Source organism: Carettochelys insculpta, chromosome 26, assembly GCF_033958435.1.
Source record: "Carettochelys insculpta isolate YL-2023 chromosome 26, ASM3395843v1, whole genome shotgun sequence".
Taxonomy (NCBI): Eukaryota; Metazoa; Chordata; order Testudines; family Carettochelyidae; genus Carettochelys; species Carettochelys insculpta.
Window position 1 is genome coordinate 8,550,955 of NC_134162.1, and position 25,345 is coordinate 8,576,299.

Sequence of the window (25,345 nt, forward strand, 5' to 3'; positions counted from 1 at the left end):
GGAGGTGTCAGCTGCATTAAATGGAAACAAACAACGTGACCAGCCAGCTCTCTCATGAACTGCCAGCAAGTGTACCATGATCCCATAGTGCATGAATCACGAACATGGTTCCAAATCCCTCTTTCCTTACTTACATGGGACCTCCTAACCCTCTGTTTTAATTGGGGCATGATTCTGTATTGTGCCTCTGCACAAAGCCCACACCCCAAGACACACAGAGGCTCAGGTGACTTTAAGCCACTTTTGCAGTCATGCTACACTAATTCTGAGCTGTTCCAAGGGTGAGAGGGCATACACCCTGAACTTGTAATTTAGCCCAGTTTAAGCTACAGAGGCCTTTCTGGGATGTCCTCCCACCCCAGTGCTGCAGCGCTGAGTATTGTGTCTCACTCCCAATGTGCCCCACAGCCTCAAACTCTTCACACTGGGGCTTACGAGGGGTTTTGTGTAAGGCTACCTTACAGCAGGCACTGTGGGAAAAAACTGCGTTGAGGGACTCCTAACACATTATTCCAACATAAAGGGCTATAGCAGCTGGTGTGAGGGGGGAGGAAGATTTCCCCTTTACTGTTGAGTCCATAGCGCTTGTTACTGTGGACAATACATATAAAGTGAGCAAAATATTGCTCATCCTTTTTAAAAGCAGAAAACAAACTTCACCTGCCATTGAAATACACCCATCTCTGGTGTAAAATATGACAGCAACATTCTGTGATAATTTTTTTACAGCAATAAATGAACAAAGCTCTTTAGCTCTTAATAGTAAAGCATACAAAAACAAAGCCATTTAGCTATGTTTTGCTGCAACAGGATTTACTATCTGAGAAGTATTTTTCAGCGACTAGATGCAAGGGATATTTACAAATGAGTATGTGCATATATCATCCTTTGTACTGTACCTTTCCTGTTTGTGTCACATCTTTGAAAGCAGACTGAAGAAATCGAAAGTGATTTGGCAATGGTCACAGTTTTGTTTTTAAATCGTGTGTGTGAGAGAAACAGTCAGCGATTATGATGAGTGTTGGACTGATAGGCCTGGAAACTGAAAGTTCTTCATTTATTGATGGGAAACATACAGTGGAGGGAGCAGCAAGGTTCCTCCACACCAAACTATCAAGGTCCCTCATCCACAATCTCGAGGCCATCTTTAATGGTGGGAGGGAATTTCAGCCTCAGTAGCCTTTTTGTTGACTTAGTCCACTTACTGGAATGGGCAAGAGGAAAACCAGCAGGGGCAGTTTTGCTGTTGCAAATATCTGTCTACTGTAAACTGGAATCACACAATTACTAAACTTAAGTTGCTGTGTTTTTTAAGTAATGGGGGAAGCAGGAAACACCCTTGAATCCTACCAACGGAAAAGCAAGGCTCAATTTGACTCCAATTAAGACAGCTAATTTTAATTTTTTGTGGACATTTTTTAAATTTGTCCCTTTGCTTGGATTCATGAACTATTTTTCAAACATGCAGCTGTAGTCTTATGGCATAATTTTCTCTCTGCTATGTATATTCAGAAGTTCTCAAACTGGAGGAAACCACGGGGAAAAAAGAGAAATTGTGTGTCGTGGCTCACAAACGTCATTCAACTGTTGATTGTTTAATCACTCCTTTTGCAAAGATCACACATACTATGGTCAAGCTCCTGTGACTGTACATGGATACTGAACTTCTGAATCTATCATTCAGTCAAAACTGAGCTTCTCATTCTCAAGCATCTCATAATTAAAATTGGCAGACCAAGAAGCATATCCATGCTGCTTGTTCACTGCTGCAAAGGAAATGAAATAAAGCATGAGTTTTGTGATTGCCTCCTCTAAAATGCAATAGAGTAATATGTTCCTTTTTGACAAAAAGTGATCCAATATATTCTTGCTGTTTTAACACTGCTAACTGGACTACTTGGTTTTATTCCATCATTCACAGGAAAATAATGCAGGAGTATGTTATCTGAAAACTCTAGGCTCTTTCAGGTGGTGCTTCTTTTAATCACTTTCCAAGTGAAATTGATCTAGAGCATTTTCTTTAGTGAATTATTTTGCTTTAAGCATTTGCGTGTGTACATGCATTTCACTTGTTTGGATTTATAGCAAATTAGTCTTTTCTATTGATTACATATTTATTCTAGTTTGAAATCCTCAAATCCCTTATATTGGTCTGACCCTTTCTTCTGGACAATTAGGGATGGACATGAGCATCACACCCCTGCCTCACGCCATCAACCTGCTTCATAGGTCAGTCAGGTATAGCGGATTGAGGACAGAAATGAAATGGATGATTGGTTGATTTAGATAAAGTCATGAGCAACACACTCCCTTTCTCTTTAACAATCTGTGGCCATATGGCTAAAGACGAGGTCATCTGCTAGCTGCATAAATGGAGGATGGGGAAAAGAATTCATAACCTTCTGCTCCACAAAGTCACAAACCTCTAAAGGAAAGTCTCTCACAGCAGTCAACCATAGTAGAATTTATGGCCTCTATTTTGTTCTCAAGCCACGAGAGAGCAAGTCTATTACAAACTAATAAACAGTTGAGTAAATCTGACATTCCATTCAGGAGAAGGAAACAGCATACATACAGACAGACACACTAATGCTAGTGGCATCTTACTTCTGCCTGTTCAGACACTGTGATCCATCTTTCTGAAAATTACTGGTGTATGCTACTCCAGATTCATCTGCTGACCTGCTGCTCACAGAACATGGTGTTCAGTTAAAAACAAACACTTTTTCAGCTTCTTTTTCATACGGAGTTGTCACTTGGCACACAAATCCATTCTCTCAGTTAGACTTCCTATTCTTAAGCTTTTAAATCCTATCTCTAGCAAGTAGTAATAGTTGTAGCAATTTTTTTAGTCTGTACCTAAAGCATATTTTCTCAAGAGCTGTCTGCTCTGTGTTCAAGGATTGCTGGATTCCAATCTCCATTCAAGATGACAAGTTATCAAGTAAATGGCCTGGAGGCAAATTAATACAACTGTCAAAGAAATAAAAAAGAAAGAAACATTAAAAAAAAAAAAACATTAGCAAGAGTGTCAAAAGATTATGAACACAGAGCATCTTTGAAAGGGGAAGGGCAATCAGTCCAGGGAATTAAGTGGCTGCTGTGACTCAGAGTAGGAAAATACCAAAAGAGTCTGGTAAATAAAACTCAACGCCCAAGTAACTGCCAAGCTTGTAGATTTTTTTTAAAAAAAGAACTCTGGGTGATCTTGGCAATTACAGGTCAGAAAGTCTAATTCTGGTACCGGGCAAACTCAGGGGAGGTGAGCTATATGGGGCTGTGGTACCTAGCCACCAGGAATATTCTAGGCCCAGAGACCTGGTTCCACCAAAGTCTGAGGCCAAGGCCTGTTGCCCCCAGGAAATGTAAAAGGGAGTAGCAGAGTGTTCCTTAAAGTGTGCGCTTGTGCAGTCGCTCAGGAGATTGAAACACCACCCAGCTGGTTAGCAGAGTGTATACAGTGGGTTTTTTGTTTCTGGTGATGGTGCACATTCACACATACCTCAAAAACAAGAAGTCCTGTGGCACCTTATAGACTAACAGATGTATTGGAGCATAAGCTTTCATGGGCAAAGACCCACTTTATCAGATGCATGTAGTAGTTCACAGCAGTCAAAAGAGAGGAAACCTGCCTCACAGAGACACACATAAATAACTTCCACCTCTGAGTCTCCTGAATAATCATTCTGACTCAGTTCTGAAATATGAGCAGAGACACGGAGACCCTGTGAATGTATAAACAAGTGGGGGAAGAGTATACCAGATTTGGGGAACTAAAAGTTAAGTGACAGACCACATTTACCCACCTTCCTTACTCCCAATTTCCATTCCTCAGGTTGAAGCTAACTGACTATAAACTAGTAACAGAGAGGGAGCCGTGCTAGTCTATATACTATTAAAACAAAAAAAGCATTAAAGTAGCACTTTAAAAACTAACAAAATAATTTATTAGGTGATGAGCTTTCGTGGGACAGACCCACTTCTTCAGACCATAGCCAGACCAGAACAGACTTAATACTGAAGGTGCAGAGAACCAAAAATAGCAATCAAGGTTGACAAATCAGAAAAAAATTATCAAGGTGAGCAAATCCAAGAGCAGGATCGGGGGCAAGTCAAGAATTAGATGAAGCCAAGTATGCAAAAGAGCCCCTATAGTGTCGCAGTATCAGAGGGGTAGCCGTGTTAGTCTGGATCTGTAACAGCAACAAAGGGTCCTGTGGCACCTTATAGACTAACAGAAAAGTTCTGAGCGTGAGCTTTCGCTTTCGCTCATGCGCAAAACTTTTCTGTTAGTCTATAAGGTGCCACATGACCCTTCACTGATGTTATAGTGTCCCAGAAAATTTGCATTCCGGTCCAAACCACGTATCCATGCGTCGAACTTGAATATGAAAGACAGGCCATCCTGTTGATGACTTGGGAGTGTGTGTCTTATTGAGGAGGAATTTTCACTCTGCTTTGGAGTGAGAGACTGCTGAACTCTCTTTCATATTCAAGTTCGATGCATTGACACGTGATTTGAAGCGGGATGCGAATTTTCTGGGACACTATAGGGGCTCTTTTGCATACTTGACTTCATCTAATTTTTTTAATCCCCACCCCCACCCCTCTGCTTTCTGATTTGCTCACCTTGACAATTTTTTTCTGACTTGTCAACCTTGATTACTATTTTTGGCTCTCTATGCCTTAAATATTGAGTCTGTTCTGGTATGGCTGTGGTCTGAAGAAGTGGGTCTATCCCACAAAAGCTCACCTAATAAATTATTTTGTTAGTCTTTAAAGTGCTACTTTGTTTGGTTTTGTTTTGACTATAAACTGAATTTCATGCAAGTAATATAGATATATTATAGTGTCCACCTATCAGACAAATGGTAAGTCATAAGATTCTGGGAAATTATATAAAGTCAAAGAAGGGCTGAAATCAGTTAAAATACCTCCCCCCAACCATCTGAAAATTTCCAGTTTAGTAAAAATATGACCTGCTTGCCCCTTCAGGCAAATGACAGGGTAGTGAGCCACAGAAAGCTTTTAGCAGACCGCATCAAATGAGGGACAAAAAAGAAAAACATCTCTTTTTTCCTTAGATTCTGGAAGCTGAGAATACTTTAACAAAAGGATTGCTGTCTCTGACATTATTTTATATGTGAAGATGATATTACTAAATAATTCTAACTTTATTTGTTATGCTAGAATAAATTTGGACCTTTAAAAAAATCCAGTGTCTTTATGGAACAAGAGGTCACACCTCTAAAACACAAGCTCATCAATGCTTATGGTTGAAACCACGTCTGCAGCATAATACCATAACCCATCTTTTCTTTCTGCAACAGCTGCTATGTTATAGGCCAAAGTTGATATCCACCAGAAACTCAGCTGGCAGTTTGTGGGTTGAAAATAATTGCACAGAAGGCAACAGAAAAGAGGGATTCCTTTAACTCTCAAATCAATTTCAAATCCCAGTTTCAATATAGCCATTTTAAAGACTTCACACACCACCTTCTGCATTGCTGTCCCTCTGCTAACCAACCTCCATTTTTCCAAACGCCCTTTTAGAGCTACGTTGGTTTTTCAAATTAAGACTCTGACATCTTATGATGCATAAGAATGGTCTCAACAAAAAATTATGTATTTCTCTTATTTCCTTTATGGAAAAGAATATTTGCATTCAAACAGGATATTTAATTTTTTTTTCCAACTATGTAAAACACACATGAAGTCATAAACCTCAGTGCAATCAGTTGACTTTGGTGTAAGTAATTATGTCATCACAAACAAAGGATTCTTATTTTATGCGGGCAAACCGCAGCAGGAGCAGATGAATGCTTAAAACAAATATTTTGGGTTTTTTGTTTCAGACCCTACCGAGGGAAGAAAAAAAATATCCCAAAATACATGTTACACAGGAAGAATTATTGTGAAGGCTATTTATTATCAGGGTTTTCCACAAGACATGTGTTACTTTTTAAGAGATTCCCTGGGTGGTGGAATCCTCTCCATCAGGATTATAGTTCTTTTTCCCATAGCTGTGACACTGCTCTGTTGACCCTAAGAGTTTTTGATGTTGAAATTACAGATTTAAAATATTTGTGGCCATGCAAAGTACCACCCTGACCCTCCCCGCCCCTGCACTGGTCATCTAGCTTATCATCAGCTTCTTGAACATTGAAAAGTATATCCTGGCAACAGCCAGGGTCTGAGTCTTCATTTTATTTCAGTCACAGGGGAGAAGGGTATTTTTTCCCCTCATTATTTTGCATTTGTCAACGCTGAATTCCATCTGACCTCATGTTGCTCAGTCATTCAGATTTGTGAGATCTCTTTGTAACTTGCTCTAGCCAGCTTTGGACTTAACTATTTTAGATTAATTTTTCCACCTCACCATTTATACCCTTTTTTTTGAAGAACATTTATGAGATGTTTAACAGCAGTGGTACAAATGCAAACAACAACAAGTACACCACTCACTGTTACTCTCCCCACCCCGCCCCAGCCTTTTAAGTGGAGTGCCTGGCAATGTTTTCATGATTATATGAAGATCCTTCAATTACTTGAATGACAGGTCTTTTGCTATTTTAATCACCCTGCCTCCTTTTGTTTATGAACAAACTTCCTGCCCCAAAGGCAGAGCTGAAAGTTGCTCAAACTCTACTGTAGTTAAGAATTACCTCTGGAAGAGGCATAGGCCTTGTTAGTCGGTCATCATCTACAGCCCCCAGTTTAAACCTCTCCAGTGCATCATCAACAAACTACAACTTAACCTGGAAAACGAATCCCATTCTCACAGACCTTGGGAAACACACCACACCTCAGCTACAAGCAGCCCCTCCAACCACAGTCACACACCACACCACAGACTCTAAGCCTGGAATCTATCCCAGCAACAAACCCCGTTGCCAAATCTGTCCACGTATCTATACAAGCTATATTATCACAGTACCTAAATACATAAACCACAACAGCAGGGGCTCACACATCTGCATATTCAATAATGTGACATATGCTATCAAATGCCAGCAACACCCCTCGGCCATGGATATTATCCAAACTGGACACAAATCAGACATTAGGGATAGTAACATACATAGGGGAACATTTTAACCTCCCTGGACATTAAATAAAGGATTTAAAGGTTGCCATTCTTCTGCAAAAAAATGCTCTTTCCCAATTACTGAGGAAGACATCTGAACTGGCATTCATTTATAAATCTAACCCTGTCAATTTTGGCTTGAGTAAAAGATCTTAACTGTTTAACACATTACACAAGCAATTTCCACACTCTGCCATTTGCATTTTACATCCCATGTTATGAAAGAGACACATCCAGATGGATTTAATTTGCTTCATTAACTGGTCCTACTATTGACAAGTAACTTCTTTTGCATTCTGCTGCTATATAATACCCTGGACTCAAAAATTTCCACTCCAACCCATCTAAGGAAATGGGTTTTACCTATGAAAGTTCATGACCTAATACATTTCTAGTCTCTAAGATGCCACCAGACTGCTTGTTACTCTGGAGCTCAGGTGCATGTTTTATGCATATCTCAAGTATGAAATCCAGGGGTTCAACTTCATGGGGCCTCTTCTAGCTCCCTCAAATGGTGTCCTTGCCTGAATGAATTGGAAGGTAGTGAAATAAATGCAGATACCAAAAGGGGGAGGTAGGCCTGGAATTAAATATTAACAAGACCATTCTTCCATTTTACAGGAGAAACTGTTACAAAGAGGAGCCTATTGTTTCAGATGATTCAATGTCTGATTAACTCATTTTGCCGTAGCTAGAGTCTAACTCAACTGTCCTTTATGCTCTGGAGAATACCAGAGGGACCAAAGAGTTCCAAGTCTGATGAGTCAAAGGGTGGGCCAACAGAATCAAAAGCAATCAATGTCAACTTCCTGTGGAGAAAAGGAAGAATTTGATAAGGCTCAGTCACTGTAGCCTTTTTTATGGCAGAAACATGGCAGATATTATCTTTTTGACCCTGTAGGTTGTTACATGATTTTTAGATGGCTTATTTCTCCATGCTGCTTCTCATTACTGTAAAGACAGAGCCAAAGAGATAGAGGCACTACTCCCATTTATGGCTTACAAAAGAGCTGAATTTGTTCCAAAACTGCAGACTTGTCCCTGTTCCCTTCTTTTGCTGGAAAATTCAACATCCTTCAAACCATCTAGGCCTTTAAGAGGCTGGAAGCTAGCTGCTTCAGGAGATGCTTGGCTCTGCGACTCACCAATAAGATGGCATTTGGCAGCAATTATCAGGCTCAACGGTACATCTCACCCCCTTCATAACAAAATGCAAGGTTCCTGTCCTCCACTTTTGCTCTTCCTTCCTACCACACTTGTCAATAACTACCCAACAAGGGATTTGGGAGTGGAAACAAAACTCACAATGCAATAGTCTACCAAATGTACACAACTCAATATTATGATAGGAAAGGGTCATGGATACAGTCAGAGATTTTGTGCTCAGTTTCAATATTACAAATCTTCTAATTAGTATGCTAACACTTTATGAAGGAAAATTTAACCATCTTTTTCTATACAGTAATCTCTTTCATATTTGGCATTCTATCATCCAGAACTCTCAAACAACAGCATTTTAAACATAAGTTACTTTTTCCGTAAGTACAGTATAGTGAAAGTAAATACCAATAAATACAGAAATACAGTGTAAGTTTACAGTGTACAACACTAATAGAGGGTAGCCATGTTACATTTTATTCTAACAAAATAAACCAGCAGTCATGTAGCACTTTAAAGACTTACAACATAATTTAAAATAATCATCACCTAATAAATTATTTTTTTTAGTCTTTAAAGTGCTGCAGGACTGCTGGTTAGTCTTGTGAGTGTATAGTACTGCTGTTGTTGGTAAATAAAGTCCTCTGCATACATTTTTGTTTGTTTCTTAATATCTGATCTTGTTTTTCTTTAGTGTTACGCATTGCTAGGTATTCCTCTATTACCAAAAATATCTGAATGTCCTGCAACCTTCTGGTTCCAGGGCTGGCAGATATGAAAGATTTACTGTACTACATTACATACACATATTATTGCTGTAAGAAAAGTAACAGAAAATTCAGCCTTACTTCTGAACTTCATACAGGTTTTACTGCATTTGTATCACATCCTCCATGTTAATTTTCTATTTTTTCATTTGACTCAAATACTGTTGAACTCATTATGCCATGAGATAGAATTCTGGCTGCTAAGCAGGATTTTGATGGTTACACCAGTTAAACCTTAAAGCAATTATTCTGACTCCAACTAATGAGCTAGGTAATTTTTCTCTATATAAAAAGTCTCTCAAATTACAGAGCTTGAGGAAGCACTCTTTAATGCAGTGAAAAGATCATACACATGTAGAAGCAACTTTGTTTGTTTAGAAAGATTTCCTTCAGATTAACTGGCTCAAAATTTTGACTCACTTTAAAAATATTTGTTGTTTCAGATACTCAAAACATCAACAATCAGTTATGCGTCAATTGACTTTTATGTGAGCAACAGATGAGTAAAAATGATTAAAGAACTCAAGATTTGCTCACATAATAGCTATATTTTAATAGGATGATCAAACTTTGAGACTTGCTTTTGAGAAACTGGGCATCACAATGCTATATGGTCATGGAGTGAACCTCTCTCTCTTTCTCTTTCTCCCTCCCTCCAAGTAGATTACCTAGAAAGTATAAAATATGAAAAACTCCAACCACAAGTTCCAAAAGTCCCTGAAAATCCTTAAGTTTACTGCATCAGTTGTGGATATTACACCGAGTTACTGGAGTGGTGATTCTCATTTTACAGCCATTAAAAGCTTAGCTGGTTTTTTTTACTCACATGAACAAACGTTTTCCATTTGTTTTAATAGACTTAAGGTGTTTTGTTTTTTAAAATCCATATCAAGTTGAGAAGCATGTTAGAGTAGTCTGCTTGTGTGTGCTGTATATGCAAAAGTACCCACTATGCATTAAACAAACATATGACTTGTTTCCTATACTCTCCATGATTGGGAAAAAGCCAAGGCACGAAATTCTGATATCAGTTACCCTGTGTAAACATGTAGTGACTTCAAAGGAGATAAATGAGCAGCACCTGGTATGGAAAAGTGCTTTGAGTTAGAACTTTTTTTTGTTTTATATGTGTCTATACAATGCAAAGAAATAATTGCATCTCTCAAAACAAAAGCAACCAGTTTTTAGTATCTATAAATTCAATGTTTACTAGTTCCATAACCTATATCAACATCATCACAGATCCTGATTCATAAAGTTTCTCTAGAAATCTCCCAGAGTAGAGACCTCCTCATTCTGTAAGAACTGTGATTTGTATTACTGTAATGCCTAGGAGACCCACTCATGGACCAGGACCTCATTGTAGCAGGTGCTTCACAAAAACAGAACAAAAAAACCAGAGCTAAAGCTCCAATCCTGCCAACTTGATGGTAGTACTCAGATGCCTAAAATTAGCGATATGCAGGTGGGGTCAATCTTCTGGGGTTCAATTTAGTGGGGACACGCAAAATTGAACCATCAGGGGTTTACCGTCAACTCTGGTACTGCTCATTCTTGTGAGGTGTAAGGGAGTTTCTCCCGTCAACTTCCCACTGTGTGGACAGCCTGATAAATTGACCTTAGATACTGATGAAGCGGTCTTTGCCCACCAAAGCTTATGCTCCAAAATATGTTAGTCTATAAAGTGCCACAGGACTTCTTGCTGTTCTAGAAAATAAATTAGTATTCCCCTTTTCCAAAAACAATGAACTTTGTTATGTACACACTAAACAGCTCTGACCGATAAATTTCAAATAATCTCTTTGCTGAGGCTCCCCTGTGATGGTGAAGGCTGGACATGCAATAGAAAACATGTTCCATTTTCTTTAGAAAGAAATTTTAGAAGAATTTTCCGCCCCCACGTCATTTGCTATATTTGGGTTCAAGGCTTTTATTGGAAGGGATGAGCAGAGAGAAGAGGAAGACAGTGAAAAAGGGGCAAGGCCTAGAAGGCACAGGGCCACAGACTGGGTAGATTGTCTACCCAGGCAGCAGCTTTGCCCATGGTCAGAACCTAAATTCTTGATGGAAACCCTAGTGAACAAAAAGCCTTAAGAACAGTACTATGCTAGAGAAATTAAACAAAATGTTCTATGTCAGCACTCGCCAAATAAAGGGAATAAACAACACTTCTGCTTTGTGAAGTTTTCCTTGCTACTCTGCACTTTTTGATCATGGCATATTATGTTTTAACAGAAAATACAGATATTTTTAGAATGCAGAAACAAACATCTTGAAGATGAAAGACAGATTTTTGAATGTATATATATGTGGATATTAATGATTGCATTTGTTATTGGCTGTGTTAAGTGTACATTCAAAGTTGAAATTAATTCATGTGGCTCAGGCATTATCCTGAAATACTTCAAACACCAATTTTTATTTATATCAAGCTATTATTTTACAGAGGATTTAAAAAAATAAAAAATTGCCTTATTTAAAAACAATGGTTACAATTAAATCTCACCACAAACATGCTCACATACACTTACAGTCTCATATTCATGAATTAATGGCTCTAGTCTGTCCAGCATAATTACTAGCCCTTGTGTCTTTAAAATTCTGGGTTCTCAATGTCTGTTAATCAGCAGACTAAAACATAGCATGTGCAAAGAAAGACACAAGCTAGATAGGACTGTTTTCGTTCTGTGCTTATGTAGTGCCGGACCTTGGCCCCAAACGGAAGAGGAGTTAGTTAAGACATTTTCTTAAGAGAGAGACACAATACATAGGAAAAGACGGAGGTAGCATAGAAAGAAACAGTGGAGTGGACTAGAAAGGGTTAGACGTTATTCAGCACAAACACAGTTTCCTACATATTTCCCATACTTTTGTGAAAGAAATATTGTCATCACTTCTGGGCGTAAGAGAGGCCCTATTGGGAATATTTTCAAGAAATTTGTTCCCTGGGTGAAAAAGGAAAATGTGTCAAGTGTAAGCAGTGCAAAAAAAATGATGCAGGGTCTAGTTGCAAGAATGAAACATCATAAGGAAAACTGCTTACTGTGAGAAAATGATGTGGTTACGGCTGAGTGGATCAACTGGTTAGTAACAAATAATTCACTTTGCAATAATACATCATTTTTCAAGACTCCTTCTATTCCTTTTAGTGTAAGTGTAAGTTGACAAGTAAATTCCCAAGCTATTTGCTATACTGGATGTTGCTAGGAAAAAAGGTTTACTTTAGCTAATCCTTATGGCTTGTTTAGTTAGTTAACTTGCTTTAGAATTTATCACTCAAGTATACATTACAGAAAGCTGAAATAAGAGAAATCTAGAACTGCCAGTTGCTACTGAGCATCATTTTCTTATTTTAGATTACATAATACATGCGCTTTATTTTGGGGCATCATAGCCACGGATCATAATGGTGATGCCATAAATCTATCTCCTGTTTTATTTCAGTACAAGGCAGGTTTTCCACAGATGCCCCAACTTGTGACTTTTTTTCCCCCTCAAAAAAAGAAGTGCCAGTGAATTCAATGGGGTTTACTCCAAAAATTACTTGCACTGTAAGCATAGTCTTAGCTTGTTAACTTGATTTAAATATATGTTTTTTTGTGATTTAAAACCAATTATTTAAATTGCCTTGATTTAAACCCATCCATCCTGCTGTGAGATCCTGAACTGAATCCCTTTGGCTGTTTTGTCAATAATATTCATTAACAAGATGATTGAACTATTTTCCTGTACCAGAACCCTTACAAAAAACAAACCCTTGAATGCTACACATTTTGACCTACTCCAGAAATGTCTTAATTCATCCCTTAGTAACTGTTATAATAGATAATTACTTCCTACTATACTATTAAGATATATACTTAGAAGGGTTATAAGAAAACAATCATTTCAGAGGTATGTTTTATGTCTAAGAGAGAACACAGAATTCTCTCAATGCTGATCACATATTCGACTGATTGCTGAGGTAGGCCTTCATATATTAGAATGTTCTCTTCCCTCATGACAGACACAAAAGATTTACCAGACAGTGACGATTTGGAATAATATGGCCAGTGTTCTGCTCCTTATCTTCCTTCATTTTAATCCACACTTATTTTTGACAAAATCTTAGAAAAACTATTAACTAATCTCCTAAAATAACATCACAGCTGAAACAACATATAAAATAAACAGTCAGTTAATAACAAATAATCATGGCAGGACCAGCAACTCATGTTATTTTTAAATAAACAAACACCATCACCACCACCACACTCCTAGAAATTATTGTGATTACATTGTTTTCACAGCCACAATGAATAACAGACAACCCATATTAGATATAGGCAAGGTCTACACAAGAAGGTAAAAATCAATTTCAGATCTGCAAATCCAGCTACAAGAATTGCGTAGCTAGAGTCAGTGTATCTAAAATTTATTTTTGCTGCCAACCACACAACAGGAGTTCGACGTGAGAAACTCTCCCAATGACGTCCCTTACGTCTCAGGACAGCAAGGAGGTCAACAGCAGAGCCATAACAGTTCAATTTAGTGTGCTCCTACTAAGGATGCTGAATCAAACCCCAGAAGATCTACTATCAGCAGGCCAATCTTCCCCTAAGTGTAGGCGTAGCTTCTGCTATAGTATTAAACATATAGAAAGTATTCCTGTGTCACATTTTGTTATACTTAAACAGACACGGATTTCAAAGCCTTCATCAGTACATGCTGTTTGAAACACAGATACTAAAACACGAACAGAAATCTTCGGTAATTTCAGTTATTTTCCCATCCTTCTTGCTTCATTTACCAATTAACAACAGTACTTCTGTCTAAAAATCCTTAGTAGACAATCACACTGCCTCCTTTTACAAGGGCTAAGAATTTTAAAAGGAAACACTGTTGTTAATTGGCAAATGAAAGATAAGAAAACGACAGGAAAATGACTGACAACTAGTCCAAGGACAACCTGCATTTCAAAATGCTTTCTCCGACATCCTCTACCCCATGTATTATTATTTGCATAAAGCCTGTAAAACACTATATTATATGTATTTTATACATCTCCTCACTCTAGGGGAGGCCTCTAATCAGATCTGATCTGCACTTGAAACCCTTGGTGAACTGACTGCTAAGCCTGACCCAAGGCCCCCCTCAGTTTCCTAATTAACATGAAAAAGACAGAAAAACAGAGATTTGCAATGCATTTCACTAAACTCCTCCATTCAGCCCCATTTAAGCAAGAATGTGTTTTGATAACTTGCACTGTCCCCAAAGTGTAAAATGAAATGCAACTGCTGGTCGGTGGTATTTATAATGAAACTGAAGCAGCAGGCCAGTTTTCGCTTTCAGCCTCAGGTCTGGCAGGCTGGACAGTCCATGTACACAGAATTTTTGAGCCCCTATCAGCAGATAGGTTGGTAGGCGGAAAGTAATATAATTCCACTTGTTCAGGCCTGTTTTCGTTGCTTTACACTGCCTGAAAGTAAGTTTTCCTAGCCTGCATACTATAGGGATCCATTCTGGAATTCTCTCTGAAGGCTTATTTATACCAGATGTCTCTAAGGAAGACACAATCCTCCTCAATAATACACCTAGAGACACATGTGATTATGTAGGCAGAAGGGAGGGAAATGAAAGCTTTGTCTCAGATGTGACACCAAAGGCAATGGGTCTCCTTGAACAATTTAAAATGGGTTGAGATCTGATTCAGTAGTGTCTGTCATTTTAACAGATAATCTCAGTCAGAGTTTAGAGCTCACTGACTCCTTTAATTTGTCATCAAGTGACTGGTAAACTGAAGAAGAAATAAAAGGAGGAAAGGCAAAGAGGTTATTTGATTGTGATGTCACAGTTCCTCCTCTCAATAAGCAGCTGTTTATAAGGCAGCATGATTGGGAGAGGGTTTCATTAAACACATTTTCAAATGCATATTGTACCTAAAGGAAAATTTTCTCACTCACTAAATGTGCTCTTTCTTCCCTATTACTCCAAACTCATGTATTAGGTTTCCACCTACCGACTACACAGTGAGGGAAACAAAAGTACATGAGTAAATCTTAGCATATGAAAAGGTGAAAAGCAGAGTTTTACAGTTTTGTATCTTTAGTCTGCACTTCGAAAACAACTAACTATTTTTTTATTCTATATTTCATCATGAATGCCACCTTTTCTCAAAAGAAAAAAAACCTGGGAAACTGATATTCTATTCCAGGGATACTTATTATTCTTAACTAATTAAAATAAACAGCCATCCTTAACAATCTTAGTCTGATTACAGATTAACCCATGACTGGAAGGATTACACAGATTTACCTCCTGGACAAAATCACTTTTGACTCTGTATTACGACATCCAGTGCTTTAAAGCTTAGCTGAACAATTATTAGTATTTCCTATTTGTTGTATTTTCACAAAATAAATGACTCAAATGTTTAGTGACTTTGAAAATCTCAGCCTTTCCAAAGTGCACATAAATGTGCTCAAAATGATATTTAAAAAGGCAAAGGCATGCCACAATTTTACACATGCTCCTCAATCTTCAAACAATACCATTTTCAAGCTTAGAACTCCTCCTTCCCCACAAAATGAAACTGTATTAGGAAAGCAAGAATATGTTTTTCTACACATAAACAGCATTCACTATTCCCCCCAGAGTTAAAAGGCTAGCCAGAACAGCCTACTACTTTTCACTCAGTCTGCTTTTATTATCCCTTACAAACTTCCTAAAAACATAATTACCAACTAATTCCATGAAGCTTGAAGACATGGCAGTCATATTCAATAAGTTAATGGTTCCTTTCTACTGAGAAAACCTGTCAGCTGCTAACCTGAAATAGATTTTTAAAGATTTTTATTTTACATTAATAGAAATACTGTTTATATTAAACAGTAAAAGTATAAAATTAAATAATTCTCAGCATGCTTCCTAGCAGAAAAGTTTCCACTTGACAAAAATCACAACTATCAACAGGGGAGCCTCAGCAAAGAAAGTCAAGATTTAAGCACACATCAAAAATGGAATTATCCTCTCACCCCGAAATGTGGCTTCTCCTGATGCATTATTGGGAGAAATTTGTAGCCCTGTTTTCCATGCTATGCCAGTGTGGGGAATTTGAGATCCTACACTATCAGTTGCTGAGCAACTGTTCAAAGGTGCTAAGACTTGGTCTATACTTGGCAGGTAAGTCGATTCTAGCTATCTGCAATCAACTTACCTGGACATCTTCACCGAGGAAGATCGACGAGACTTTCACCCATCAACCTTCCTTACTCCTTGCGATAGCGAGGTGTACAAGGGTCAACTGCGGACCGCAATAAGTCAATTTCACACATCCCTACTAGGCGTGTGAAATCAAACCCCAGAAGATCGACCCTGAGCAGGTCAATCTTCTGGGTAATGTAGACATGGCCTTAGTGTCCTCAGCTTTTTCTGATTTTGACAGGATCAGTTCAGAAAGGCGGATAAAAGATTTCCGAAGTATTAGTCATCAAGTTTTCTAATCAGAGTAAAATAAATTAAGTTTATATATTTCTAGGACAACTGTGAATAAGAAGCATCTATAAAAGGATGAAGACTTGTCCCCTGTTAGATGAAGTGCCAAAGCTGACACTTTTCCAGACCATCCCTCCTCTCTAAATTAGCCATTTCCAGAGTTTGTACACATTGCAAATGATTCCAGAAGCACTTACGTAACTAAGACTCATTAAAACAAAATAATCAGAAGTTTTTGCAGCTCAGACTAAAAGGTCAATGGAGTTTAAAAAAAAACAAACCCTGCAATTGTAAGAGGCTGCAACAACATTTATCTGGAAATAATCTTTCCAACTCATTTTAATGGAAAGGGACTATGCTCTGTGCAACACAAGCCAAAACAATGTTCTCAGACATTATACGTTTTGTAAGAACCGAGTATCACTAAGAATACAAGTTTGGCATTAAAAAGATTCTCATAGTCTGATGGAGTTATCCTGAGTAAAGTATGTTTACAGTTTGTCAATTAATAGTTTGTCTTCATGGGTTGCAGCTAAGCAGTGACAGAAAGTGGGTTTAAATAGCACCTTTCACAAGGGCAGACAGCCAAGGTATAACAAGCAAAGCTCAGTCAGAGTATGCAGAAGAAACCAGTGAAATTTGAGTTTGATTGAAAAACAGAGATAAACAGACCATGGCAAACCTCCACAGACAATGAATTCCAAATTCAAGAAGTGCAATAGCAGCTGAGAAGCATGGCATCTCAAAGACTTCAATATAAAGCTGCGAGCTGTCAGGAAGCCAGTAGTGCAAGAGATCTCAGAGGGTAACCATGCATATAGGAAGGCAGCAGGTCAGTCAGGCAGTATAAAGAGAGCTCAACTGTTGTATCATCTTCAAAGTTAATGTTGTGATAATGAATTTAATGGGCAACCAATGCAGTGACCAAGAAGAAGAGTAATGTTCCATAAATCAGAATGTCTGTGGGAAAAACAGATGGGTCTTTCCAAAACCATATTAATTCAGGCTTTAAATGTGCTGGGTAACCACACAGGGATCACAGTTTTGATCAACTGCTTTCTCAATTTCACTTCTCCTATAGCAGGAAAGTTCCACCTTCATGAGAACAGAGGGGCTGCAATCTGTGCTCAGCAGAGACAGCTTGGAGCCCCCTTCTCAAGTTTTCAGGCACTTGCTAAAAGGATGGGGGTTGATAGGTGGGAAGGGGTAATAGCATCTAACTCTTCCCCATCAGCCTGAAGGAATGGGAGGGGAAGGAAACTGCCTTCTGAACAGATAACTCAACTCGTGAGTCAATGAGGCAAACTACTGGTAGTTGAAGCAAGAGTTTTGAGAGAACTTGCATCCTACCGGTCAGAACTGCTGCAAGGGTGCAAGGAGAAGAGGTAAAACAGGCATTTCCAGGGAACAACTAAGCAAACAAGGGGACAGAAGGGACCATGCTAGAGGAATTGGGGCAAACGATATTTGTAAGGGAAGGAAGGCAGCCAGGCGCCTTGCCTCACGTCTAAATCCCAAAAGGGAGGGAACAACAGAACACGATGATGAGCACGTCAGGCTAAAAAGGGGCAGATAGATTCTATAAGGAGTAAGAGAGCAGACACAGACAAGAGGTGAAATGTTCCTTATAAAATCTGGTACTGGGGAGGAAGATATCTGAGCAACACTGAATTGCTTATGCAGTAAGCCCTCCATTTAATGGACCCTGATATAACGGACTTCAGAAAAAACGAATGCTGTCTGTCACCCTCTCCCCCGCAGATAAATGCCAGAGACTCACCAGAGCCACCACTGAGTATGGAAGAGCTGCTGAGGCCATAGTGCTGGAGGGGCCACTGCAGCAGCTGGGGCCATCAGGGCCAGAGGAGCTGGTGGGGGGGCCTGTGGTGGGGTGCAGGAACTCTCCTCCCCCAGCCCCGTGTGTGTACGGCATGTCAGCGCCCAGCCACTGCTGCTGGCAATTGCACTGAGCAGCAGCCATGGTGTTGGAGGCTGCTGTCTGCTGGCAGGCTGGGGACAGCCATTCATGTGGGTGGCTTGGGGCCGGGGCGGGAGGAGCGACAGCATTGAGAGCTGCAGGAGGTTGAAAGAACTAGGATGGCATTCAGCTCTTGTCCTAGTAATTGGGAAAGGGAGATAGAGGAGTAAGGGGAAGAATGGGGCAGGAGAGGGGAAGGGAAAACAACAGGAGTCAGTGATGGGCTGGGAAGGTCAGTGCATCATCATACAGTATAACCATTCAAATATCACAGATGTTCAGCATTAAGTGACAACCCTTCCCCCCATTAGTCTGTTAAATCGAGGGTTTACTGTATTTGGGTGCAGGATTAAAGATGAATTTTTCAGCTGTCAATCTAATTTTCTCAGTTAATGAGAACAGTCAAAATCATTCAAATAATGCTTCTCCCTCAATTCTTCATCCCATCTAGACACACACCCCCATTAGGAAAAGCAGGCAATTGAGAAAGAAGAGCGCCCCTCAAAGATGAAAACAAATGAAAGCCCAATGTATGCTAATCAAGGACCACAAAGGGCAAAGCTAAGAACAGGTAAGGAGAAAAAGGCTAAGTGAACCAGCTGCTGTACACGTTTCCAGGTTGTGCTGAACCCAGCAAAAGATCAGAGAGGAAGCTGGGCCACCTATAAAACTCTGTCCCACTGTCTGACAGTCCCCTGGTTCAGGCAACAGTGAAGAGTATGTTTTTAAGCAAAAACAAAACATTCAATAAATCTTATCACTAAATATTTTTATTTACACATTGGCTATGTCTACATAGGAAGTCTCTGTTGACAGTACGGGGCGTTTGTCGACAAAACTCGCAAAGCATCTACACGGTTAAAACACTCTGTCCAGAGTTTGTCAACAAAATTCATCTGTTCAACCAGGAGTGTTATACCTCTCCCCAGTCGGGTATGGCACCCCGTCAACAGAGTGGGCTTCTGGTTCCCCAGGCAACCCTGTCTGCAGAGCTTCTGGTCAGTCTAGCTGCTCTCTGCGACACAGCAGCTTGCTCTTTTGAGCTGCTTTTAGGTGTAGATGCAATCTGTTGACAGAGATACTGCCAAGGTTTCTATGTCGACAGTGACTTCTCCTGACCAAGGATGCCTGTCAAGACATAGCCAATAAGTCAACCACAGTTTCCAAAACAGAACATCTCAATTTTCTCTATTCAGAAATCAGTAAAAAAACCCTTCAATATCCCACAGCAGCTAGTGTTGCCCAGTCATGGACATATTTTGGTGTTGACACATTTCAAAGAGGATTTAACTGGATTCCACCAGTTCTATCTAATCAAAATGTATAACCAAACCCATAAGTACCATTATATGTCTGCCACTTTCAGGAAGAGATGGTTGCTATGCTGGAAATAAAGATAATTTTACAGGGCTTAGTCCTATTAAGTGCTCATCTTACTCTGACATCTATGAATGCAGAGGGGTCTCAGTTTCAAGGGATTTGACCCCATCGTCCACATGAACAATTTATCTTGAAAGTTGTGATGGCATTTCCATCGTGAACTCTTATTTTCCAAATCTTATTTTGGCTGAAACTTGTCAAAGACATCCAACAGAATTTTTTTTTTTTTTAAGTTTAGTTCAAAACATCATGGAATATAGAATTCACAGCCACCATAAAGAGAAATACCCAAAATGCTGCTGACATTCAGAGGCAGGCTACTAGTCTCTCAGCAAAATTTGGGGAAGTCAAATAGGAACTGGATTCAGCTCCTTACTCGTCAGCATTCAATTGCCCGGCATTTTTAACCAAACTTAAATTAAAAGATGGAGAACATAAAAAACCACGAATGCCATAATGATAGAGACAATACTAACTGCTATGTAAACTTGAAAACAAAGTACTATACAGGTTGCACCTCCCTGGTCCAGCACTGTCAGGACTTCAGTGGTCCCAAATGAGGTATTTCGCTGGACCAGGTGAAGATAATACCACATATAGACACGCACACCCTGGGGCCCTGGCTGTCTCCCACTGGCCCTCCAGTTTTGTCTCCCTGGCTCTCTGGCCAGCTCATTGCCGCAGCCAGCTCCATGACCCTACATGGGGCAGCTGGTGGATGTGGCACTGCAGCCGTAGTCCCTAGCCGCCTGCTCCACAAGCAGAGCTGCTGGGGGATGCCAGCACTCCAGCCCCAGACTTGCTGTTCCCCCTCAGAGCTGCCAGCTGCTTGCTCTGATGTCCCAGCTCTCTGGTCCAGGAGCATCACTGTTCCTGACAGACAAGTAATTTTGCTGGACCAGAGAACGACAGTTTTAGGAGGAGCAACCTGTATGTGACTTGCACAAAAATGGTTTTCAGACTCGGGACCACAGTTGGTGCTAGAGGCAATACACACCGAATAGTTAACACTTTCAGTCAAGCCATCTATATTGCCATAATGACTATTACTATTATTTAAAACATTCATTTTGATCTTATTAGAGTTAATAGGATTATCTGAATCAGTACATATTACTTCAGTGAGTAAGTGCTGTGGGTTCTATCCTTTTTACTTTCTAGTCTATAACAAGTAAAGAACAAAAAACTTAACAGCCACATCAATATTTGGGATGGGGGGACATGACTTTGTGCCAGCATAATTTAGTTAAGCAGGAACATACTGAAAAACCATACTCAAATGCTACTGGCAAAATATTTAAATTGTGAGCAACTTCATGTAACAGAACTTTGAAACCTTCCAACGAAGTCCAAACTGCAACTATCTCTCTGTATTGAAAAGTAACACATCAAACAAGCTAAAAAATACTAACAAGCAAGGTACTCCCCACAAGTTTCATCTCCCTGTGTTTGGATGCGCAGATGAATATGAAAGATTCATGACTGGATACACAAAATGTGGGTACAATGATCCAGGGAAGTAGCATTTCAAAGACCTTTGTAAGAAATGAAAAAAGAAATCACGTTTCCCTTAAAATCAGTAACAAATCAATTCCCCTTAAACCAGAAAATCATACATTCACCCAGGAAAACAAAAACAACAAAAAACCTGTAATTTATTCCAGCTACTAGAAACATGTTGAAGGGCAAATGAAAACACAGGTAAAAATTAAAACTCTGATACAGAAACACAAAATAAATCTATGTGCCACACAAAGAAGAGATGGCACTATAAAAAATGAAAATACACCAGCAAATGAAGCCAAAAATCTTTTCTATTGAGACAAATTTATATTAAAGGAAAAATGCATAGTCAAGTACATACACATTAGTGAAAGCATGAATTAAATTGTTCTTAAGACCACCCAAACTAGCATATAAAGGGTTTATTTGCCCAAGAGGTAAGTATGAAAAATGATTTATTCTTACAGATCACAGTTCAATGGTCAGTAAACCAGATATTGTTCTAGATAGAAATCAACCACAAAGGCCACGTAATTCCATTAAAACACACAATCTTTATTATAATTAAGTTAGAGTAGCTTAAGCATACAATAATATAATGTGAAACTCTAACCAAGTTGTTTTAAAATTCTAGTCTTATTAAGTAAACTTAGTTGCAGAATCAGTGTCAAGAAGCCAACCAGTTCATAATCACATTTATGGGAAGAATGAAAGCTTCAATATAAAATATACTTTTTAAAAAAAGAAGGGAGAACACATCTATTGTGAATCCTTGGAAATGGAGAGAGGAGAAGATGGGATCAGAGCTACTGATCCTTCTTAGGATTCTGGGGAACAAAGCAGTTATTGGGACAGAAACACAAACCAGCACTGACTGCTTTTCCTTTCTCAAGACATTTATTTAATATTTCTGACCAAATAACACTTCTCTGTCAGGTCATCTGCATACCCGCTTACAAAGGCTGCAAGAATGCTCCCCCCCTCCTTTTTATTTAAATAAAAGCCTTGAACAGGTCTTCTGAGGCTCTCCTTTCATAGTATGCACAAGAGAGGAGAGAGAATGCAACTGTAGGACAGTATTTCTTAATCAGATCTAATACCACCCACTGGAACTGAACGGGAGAATGTGATTGCAAGGCAGCACTTCTTGATCAAGTGTACGGATCTGCCTTTCAAAGTGAATAAGGCTGTGGTCACCATTTTTTAATTGGCTCAGCTGATATCCCTATATAACTTCTAAATGGAAGAACACAGCTGTGGCCTATAATTCTTGACTTGATCTTCTTTCAGTCTTTTTTGTAGAACACAAATGCACTAAAGCATTTACCCTATTAAATCAATTCTTCTTTCAAAATATTCACTGGATTCACCGCAAGAATGCTTTATTTCTTATTCAGCCACACATGATAAAACATTCAGTGTAATGGCTTTACTGCTTTGACCATAAAGAGGCAAGACAGCTTCTTTTACTCAGGTGTTCTTGGTTTCCTCACATCACAATCTTAATTTACCATAATAGCTTAAACTATACTACTTTCATTTAAAATATTCACAAACAGATCATGGAGTAAGTTAAGGTTAAGGCATTTATTTTAAAAAGAAAATTCCCTCCCTTGATTCCTACAATATATAATTGTCTAGATATAACTTACATGATCTTTAAAAATCCCACCCAAAGAAAACCAGTTTCTTGTGTGGCTGACATCGTTTTTTCTCACTGAAATGAAAAAGAATGCTTCATGGGGGGTGGGGGGGGAAGCATTTGTTATGATTAGTATGTTATGCAAGAAAAATTTCAAGTGAAAAGACTCCTACTATCCCTGATACACTAATATCTACATATATCAATTTTCCTTCTCTACATAAGGAAACTGCTGAATTATACAAGCAGGGTTGTATGGTACCCTGGAGCTTCTGCGAAGGAGAAATAAAATATATTGGAAAAGGCTCCTGTCATTTCAGACCTAAAAATGATAGACTTCTTTCTGAATCTCATAATAATCACCTAATTAATGAAGCCCATCTAGCAGGCTTTCTTAAAAATGTCTTGAGTGCTTGAGAGGCTCCCCAACAATGTTTCCCATTTTCTCAAATATTTCACACACTGATCTTTGGCTGCCAATGTACTGTAGGTGTTACAGTTAATGTATACTCATTACCATGCTGTGAACAAAAACTGATGAATAACATTCAGCACAAAGCAGTGAGTTTTTGCCACACATTGTAGGTAAAACAAAAAAGCGATATTAATCACATGTTCACATTTTGCCCAAAATTTATCATTTTCTTAAAAAACAGTAACAGACTGCACAGTAATAACATACATTTTATTTTGCATTTTGAGATGCATGGTGATCATGACTGCACAAAGAACTCGCTATAGGTAATCTGAAAATTATTACAGTGTGTCAAAAGTAGGGAACTTGATACTAAGGCTCAGTTCGTTTCAGTTTCTATAGCACATATTAGTTGCCTAATTTTTTTCTAAGGTTTTCAATATCCTGCCAGATCTCAATTTGTCTGTATTTGAGTACTGCCAGGTCACATGATTGAAGCAAGCAACTACAACTGCATTTTGCAGATCAAATTTCCTACAAACCATACCCAACATAGTACATGACATATGCATATCCAAGCAATGAGATATGGGGTCACACCAGTAACTGCAAACAAACTGAGATGCCCACATTTGCCCAACTGAATTTGAAAAGTGAGGATTTTATCTACATTCGAGCTCTAATTTTGGGAACACCAACAGATTTTTCTGGGTAAGGATGAGGTCAATTAAAAAAACCTGGAGTTTTGTTCTCATTAATCTTGACAGTCTCTATTTTTAATTCTCTTCTCTCCCCCTGACAACATAGATCCTTCATATCTGGATCACAGATCACCCAGAAGATCGTTAACCCCAGATCTGCAGAGCTTCTGTGTACCACAGTGGTAGACGGGATAAGACTTAGATGTGCTAAGAACTCCTAGAAAAATAATATCACCCAAAGGACATTGGAAAGTCCTCGACCACTCGACATGAAATTATAAAATCCCCTCCAGCCCTCCCCACTTCTCTCCAAATCCTACTGTTCCAATCTTCATGCACCAAATAATTTCTAAGAAAATTTAAAATTTTGCACTTGGCAAAACATTTCAATACCTCCTCACAATTCCTTCTGTGGCCCTGACTGTTTTGGGACTATTTCTAAGATGACACTACTTGGCTACGTCTACACGTGCCCCAAACTTCGAAATGGCCATGCAAATGGCCATTTCGAAGTTTACTAATGAAGCGCTGAAATGCATATTCAGCGCTTCATTAGCATGCGGGCGGCAGCGGCACTTCGAAATTGCCGCGCCTTGCCGCTGCACGGCGCGTCCAGACGGGGCTCCTTTTCGAAAGGACGCCACCTACTTCGAAGTCCCCTTATTCCCATGAGCTCATGGGAATAAGGGGACTTCGAAGTAGGCGGGGCCCTTTCGAAAAGGAGCCCCGTCTGGACGCGCCGCGCAGCGGCAAGGCGCGTCAATTTCGAAGCGCCGCTGCCGCCCGCATGCTAATGAAGCGCTGAATATGCATTTCAGTGCTTCATTAGTAAACTTTGAAATGGCCATTTGCATGGCCATTTCGAAGTTTGGGGCACGTGTAGACACGGCCCTTGTGTCCCACTATGCCAATTCTGGATATGCACTGTAGTTCATATTGCAACATGCACTGTGTTAGATACAAGGAACTTCCAAAAATCAGTTTTCAAATACAAAAAGATTTAATTACATCACAGGGAGTCCAAGCTTTCCAATGTACAAGACATATAATCTACAGCTGTTCCAGGAGAGTACCATCAAAACTATGTATTATTTTTTTTTTTGGGGGTGGGGGTTGGGAGGGGAAGCTTCAGAAAGGAAAGAATAAAATATACTTCTAGCCCTTACTGTTGAAAAGACAGCTGCCAAACGCAAGCATAACACAAGTTAGTACTGGCTTCTGAAGCCCATAGGCAACACCAG

At 39.3% G+C, this 25,345-nt stretch overlaps 1 protein-coding gene and 1 long non-coding RNA gene across 2 annotated transcripts in view; one reads left to right on the forward strand and one right to left on the reverse strand.

Moving 5' to 3' along the window:
- Positions 1-25,345, forward strand: part of LOC142001960 (uncharacterized) — a 78,003-nt gene that overhangs the window by 39,006 nt on the left and 13,652 nt on the right. Inside the window, exon 2 of the long non-coding RNA XR_012642595.1 lies at positions 18,915-19,034. This is a non-coding gene — a long non-coding RNA (uncharacterized LOC142001960). The remainder of the gene's footprint in view (positions 1-18,914; positions 19,035-25,345) is intronic.
- Positions 1-25,345, reverse strand: part of MED20 (mediator complex subunit 20) — a 57,446-nt gene that overhangs the window by 5,103 nt on the left and 26,998 nt on the right. The window lies entirely within an intron of this gene.